Source organism: Mytilus edulis, chromosome 3 (genome assembly GCF_963676685.1).
Source record: "Mytilus edulis chromosome 3, xbMytEdul2.2, whole genome shotgun sequence".
Classification (NCBI taxonomy): domain Eukaryota; kingdom Metazoa; phylum Mollusca; class Bivalvia; order Mytilida; family Mytilidae; genus Mytilus; species Mytilus edulis.
This window is the reverse complement of record NC_092346.1, coordinates 52676973-52683369: the sequence shown is the minus strand read 5'-3', so window position 1 is coordinate 52683369 and position 6397 is coordinate 52676973.

The window sequence follows — 6397 nt, the reverse complement described above, 5'->3', positions numbered from 1 at the left end:
TGACAGAAGTACTATTCGATTCTTAGTTTTCATAACATCTCCACTTCCGGGTATTATGCAGGATTAATAAAAGTATGCATTGACCAATGCATAAATAATTTGCATGTCATTTATCTTTGATCTAATAATCATCAATTTCGATGACTGGATTGCACTTAATATCGTAGCAGCTACATAGGGCTACGGTTGATTTTTGACTACTGAACGACTTACGTGTAGCTATATAGACTAGCTGCTATCTAGGGCATGATGTCAAAAAAAAATTGCTCAATGCTTGGAGCACAAAAATCATGCTCGAAACATGAAATCAAATATTTTGATTGGTTGATTTTGAAGTAAGAGTACAAAAAACTGACTCGAAAGTTTTTTTGACTTTAAGGCTAGATCTACTTAGCAGCTAGTTAGCTACACGTTCAGTAGTCAGAAATTTACGTATGTAGCTGCTACGATATTGAACACAACTTTGAACTCTTTTATAGCTTGATGTTTTTTACTACTCAAAATACATAAAATATTTACAATAATATATATCAGTTTAGAAATATTCACACAGCACAGTTTATGAATTAGTTAAATGTATTCAATGTATGATAATACTATATTTTAATAATTAAGGCGTTTAATTACGCTATTGTAATTAAAAAGGTTAGACCTCACTTGCAACAATACATATCAGTCAGAACACAACTGCAATATTTTCATTATTAAACATGTTCGTGATAATTTTGAAGCTCTAGAAATAGATGAATTTGCATTATAAAAGTATTCTGAAAAAAAAATCCTTTTAAAATTTCATTTCAACAATTTGTATGCTTTAATGACACGTCATATACTTAAATTGAAATGAAAATGAAAAAGGCTTTTTATAGAATATAAATGATTAATGATATGAATAGAATCAAAAAAGAAAATGATACATCAATTTTCATAAAATACAATTTTGGATACGCCTTCATGGTATATGATTGTGTGCCTACAAAAAGGTAGCTCTTAAATGGGTATAATTTTGATAATACAAACAAATAATTTGATGATCTTAAAAGTGATATCCTTTAAAAAGCTTTTTACTTAAGACTGATAATAGCTTCAATGTGAAAAAGTACCTAAACTAATAAATTTGAGTGATTCAGCAACGTTTTTTTCACTAAAAGTATAGGTGTCAAAATTTCATTTCGATTTTTCCACCTTGATATGCTTTACTGTATATCAGATATTATTCGAGATTATATCTTCCCACAAACTGAAATTCGTGTATTTAAAACGTATGAAAATACATTGGTTTTTGTGTCTTAAATTCTGATTTTTGACATGGATCTTTTGTATGGTAAAACTGCATATCAGAGGTAATGTTGCTCCCTAGTAAATGTTTCCAGACATTTTCATTCATCTAAATGCTAAATCATTATGAATCCAGGGTATGACTAGAAACCAATATACAACGTATCTGGTGTTGAGTTAGTTGCAACAATTAAATAATAAAAAACATATAAAGGTCATTGGAACCTCTGGTTTGATGTATTGCGCATTCAAAATGTTCTAATATATTTAGTTTGTCTGAATGGTATTTCGTTTGTCTGTATGGTATTTCGTTTGTCTGTATGGTATTTCGTTTGCTCAAAAAAAGTTTCCTTCTATCTCCAAGAATTGTGTTGCACTGATGATCTCGTTTTGTTTCCTAAAAAAATTCACTCTGTTCACATTGAATTACTAATTGCGTTCAATGAAATGGCTTCTTATTTCCCGGAAATATTTGTAAGTTATTCCTCAAAGACAGTTAAACATAAGCAATTTATTGCTCATCTAACTTTTGTTTTAATCATTTGCCCTTATAAAAAGATTAAAAAGCAAATACCGGGATAATACAATTTTGTATTTCAACTCATGGGTCTTTTATTTTTGGTAGGTGTGTGTCAACTCTTAATAAAATTTACTTTCTGGCTTTATTACATTTTGTCTGTTAACAAGTGCACTGATTTATTAGAAAAAGACAATTGCAAGGATATTGACTACCATTGTAATGGTTGTGTTGTTCTTTCAATGCACAGTGCGCGGAAGTGTTTTTAAAAGGGCAATTGTCAGATCACTGAATACGACCTGCATGAGATCTGTGTCAATTTAATTCATTTTTATACATTACACTCATAAATACAAATAAAAAGAAAGTGATATAGTTGGCTCTGAATACTTGTCAGTCTGCCCTTGCAGAGATTGAATAATGTTCCATTACATGTGAATACAAAAGTCTCAGAAACCATTCAGTACTTTAACGTGCTATCTGAAAAGTTATATAATCAAACAGCATGTTTCTAAAATGACAGGTTGTGTTTCAAAACAAAGACAGTAACAATACACGATTATTGAACAGTACTTTTATGATTCAACATTTTATTGTGAAAACACAACAAACTATTTGAAAATTAAAGTAAAGCTTTTGAACACGGTTGTCTCTTGGGTCATTTTAACTTAGTAACTCTTAGACTTAAGCATGAAACAAGATGCACAATTTTAGTTGGAATATATGACCAATTTGTGAATACGGTACTAATTCAATTCATAAATATTTCAATATTCTTCAAAATTTTTTATTTCTCAAAATTCTTACAACATATTTCAACAGCAACACAGGTGATAGACTGTCTTATTCAGTTAAAATTATTCTTTCTATGGTCTAACGATTTTAATAATAACTGGCCTCTTACAAATACTGGCGATTTTGATAAAATATTATGAGACTTCATGAAACCTCCTAGGTCTCTGATTTCTTTCTTACTTGAGACATAGTATTTAACCAACTGTTGTGATCACTTTGTGAAACTTGCTGTAGAACAAATGTTAGAACCAGCTTTCCAAAGTATGTGCCGTGGTGTGTTTCCTTATTCAAGTGAGGGTATAGAAGGAATACGTGGTATTATTGGCAATTAGACTATCCACGAGAGAGCATATGACACAGAAATTAACAATTATGTAAGAGGCCATTATGTTTGAAGCTATAGTATGTGCAAACATTTGACTTCATCTCCTTGTCTTATATTAAAGGTAAAGTGGGTGTTGTGTTCATGTGAATGGACTAATTTACAATGTCCGTGAACTTAGTACATGATTTGGCCTTTCAACTTTTTTTTATTCGAGCGCCAATGATGAGTCTTTTGTAGACAAAACGCGTGTCTTGCGAACAAACTTAATAGCATGTTGTCTGGCGTGAAAGAATTTGTATACAACCACTGGGTCGATACCAATGCTAGTGGAGGTTTCATCTTTGGAGATATCACAAAACCAGCACTTTTGTGTTGAAATGAATTATCATTGATATGATCATATAACCTATAATATAATATAACTTTTGACCTATAATCGTTTACTTTTAAAAATTGTGACTTGGATGGAGAATTGTCTCATTGGCACTCATACCGCATCTTCTTATATCTATATTTATACAAATTAACTGTTTAAAAATCTTTGAATTGTTTCAAATATTAAGGATGGTATACAGCATGAAAATACTACCTTAGCTGCAATCATTTTGCAAAACCTATGGAATTTTGTGATCTCTGTGCTCTTTAATTTTGTACTTGATTAAGCCGGCACGGCGTGGTTTTTTTCATATTTGAGCGGCAATGATAAGTCTTTTGTAGACGAAACACGAGTCTGGTGTATAAAATTACAAGTCATGTTACTTTAATGAGGATTTTCCCGCAACAATATAACAATCCTAGATACAACATAGAACCAATCACCTGTTGTCTCTGCTGTCTTCTGAATTCAAATAATAATATCATACCATGCATACAACTAGGTTCCATCGCTAAAACTTGACCACAAACTCTTTAAAATGTATGTCTTGATTAAAAACATTCGTTTGGTAAATTATTTGAAGTTTCTGTTTTTATAGTATATCTGTTTTACAGGTGTTAGAGATATGCATGATAAATGCAGATGTCCAATTCTGCAAATTACGTAAACTATGTCACTACAGAGCTGAGCCAATTAGCCAAGCAAACTGAAATATCGGATTGATGCGATTGTCTTTGACAATTCGTTTTCATAATAAAAAAAGTTAATTTTTCACATGCATATTTCAGTAAAAGACAACTTTATGTGAAGTTATAATAACAGACCGGACATGATCATGGCATAAATATATGAGGCAGGGGTTTTAAGTTTATATTTTTTTATGTCAGCTCAGGCTTGGTTTGGTTTGGAAATACAGACGACAACCATATGATTGCAAGTTTAAATCCAACGAGACGAGAAAACTTTACTGCTATATATGCCTAGGCAACACGTGAGTTCATAGAGCAATAAATCGGACGTGAATTGCTATTGAACATAAGCATAATATGTGTCTCTGATACCGATTTTACTAAGTTTGAACGTAAAACATGTGTGATTTTTTTTCCAACATTGCATCAAAACTGATTTCTAAAATTTATGAACTCCGCTTTAGTAAATCAAACAGAATTTAAATTTTGTAATAAGATTAGTTTATGAATGAAATTCCCGAACTGATATATTGTATTATACTGATGGGGCCATGTTATTTTCTAATTTCTTGCAATTTTCTTTTAGGGGTGATGGTTTTGATACATCTTTGATTTCATATAAAGATTTTTATGCTTTGATGAATGGAATCGTTATTTGAATATTATTTATTTTTAACTTCTTTTGCAGTTTTTTACAACTAACTTGAAAGGTCTTTGTTTATTTTACATCTTCCTTTCTTTTAATTTCTTGATAATCAGATTCTTAGTAGCTATTAAATAATAATCATCATTATAGTGGTACAGTTGTTTCAACAAAAACAAACTTGAGCGAACACAAAACCTTCGATGGATTTAGTGTATGTTTGTCAGTTGAAAAGAATATACGTCAATGTAAAATATATTAACTAGAAATACTCTACGGTTTATTAATGCCAATTATAAATTTATCTAAACATCCGTTCTACAGAGTTGAGAACCTTGAAGCCTTTTCTTTTTGAAGTACGTTAATGAATTGGTTAAAATTTGCAAAATCTATACATATGTCATCTTCCTCCTGGGAAGCACTCTTTTCGTTTTCCTAGCAATACTAACTATATTCCAACTCATACTGCGAATGTTCAATTGAAGAAGTCCATCCTCTGGTAGCAGACGTACGCCACACACCAAGTCACGCGTGGAAATCTCATTTTGACGAGATCTGATGAGTCTTTCTGATTTTCAACAATAAGTACAGTTATTCTGTAAACTACTTAGTATTCAAGAATATCAACGGGATATTGTATTAATTAAATACATATTATTTCCACATTCAACTCAATAAATTTGTCATTGATGGCTCGTGCATTTTGATTGCTGAAGTAAATGTGTACAGGAAAAGCCAGAAAAGCAGATGGAATTATTTTTATAATAGGAAGCTTATTTACCAGTTCACATATTTATGTTTTCCAGTATTTACTCATATCTACATACAGATAAAGCTGATAAATAGATGAACTAAAATACTATTTATTAATTGATAACTTCAAGTGCCAGATATGTATACGTGGTTCGCCACCTTAACTCATAAATTGAAATACTATAATAATTTTAGGTGACCGGCAAGATTTTCTCTCTTGAAATACATCTCTATCCTCAATAGGCTATTTGCCAATTCCCGAAATTGATCCTGTAATTAGAGATCCCTAAAAAAGTTGTCTCCCTTATGACATTAGCAGAAAGAGCAAATCTACCTGTGCGTAATTTGAGTAATTTATAAGGTTTTTAAATCTTTTGATAACATTAATTTGTTGTTTAGCTAAATACTTTTGACATCAGAAATTATTTTTCGTGAAAAACTAGTTATGCCGCCGATACATCACTTTCAATTAATCATGATTTGCATTGGGTAAAGCCAATTTTGTCCGGTATAGAACTAGTCAACGATTGACAAAGGGAAGTAATTTGTTTAAAAAGTGTGTAATAACAGAATCAAATCGGTAATTGGTAAATGGGCTATTCCCGAATTTTAACAACAAATTACAGGAAAACAAGTGCCATATGTTCACTCCGCCCCGAATGATTTGCAATCCCTCTGGACTTTTCTCTCGTCAATGCTTGAAAAAACACTTTGCCTTATCACTAGCATCAATCAATACTTAATCAATATACATGTACATTATTTAAAATATATTTCAAATAATTTTTTATCAAAATATTACAATTTCTTGCTATTTCTATGACATTTTCCTGCATATTATTGAAAACACCTCATTTTTGAAAGTAATGAAATTTTGATATTCAGGGAAGCAAACTTTCTTTATTCTAAATTCCCGCGTTCGAAAAAGTTTTCAAACATTTATTGGTATATTATTCTTGTGATATTTGAGTCTCTTATAACACTTACAATGTAGTACTAATTTTTTTACCAATTCTAATTT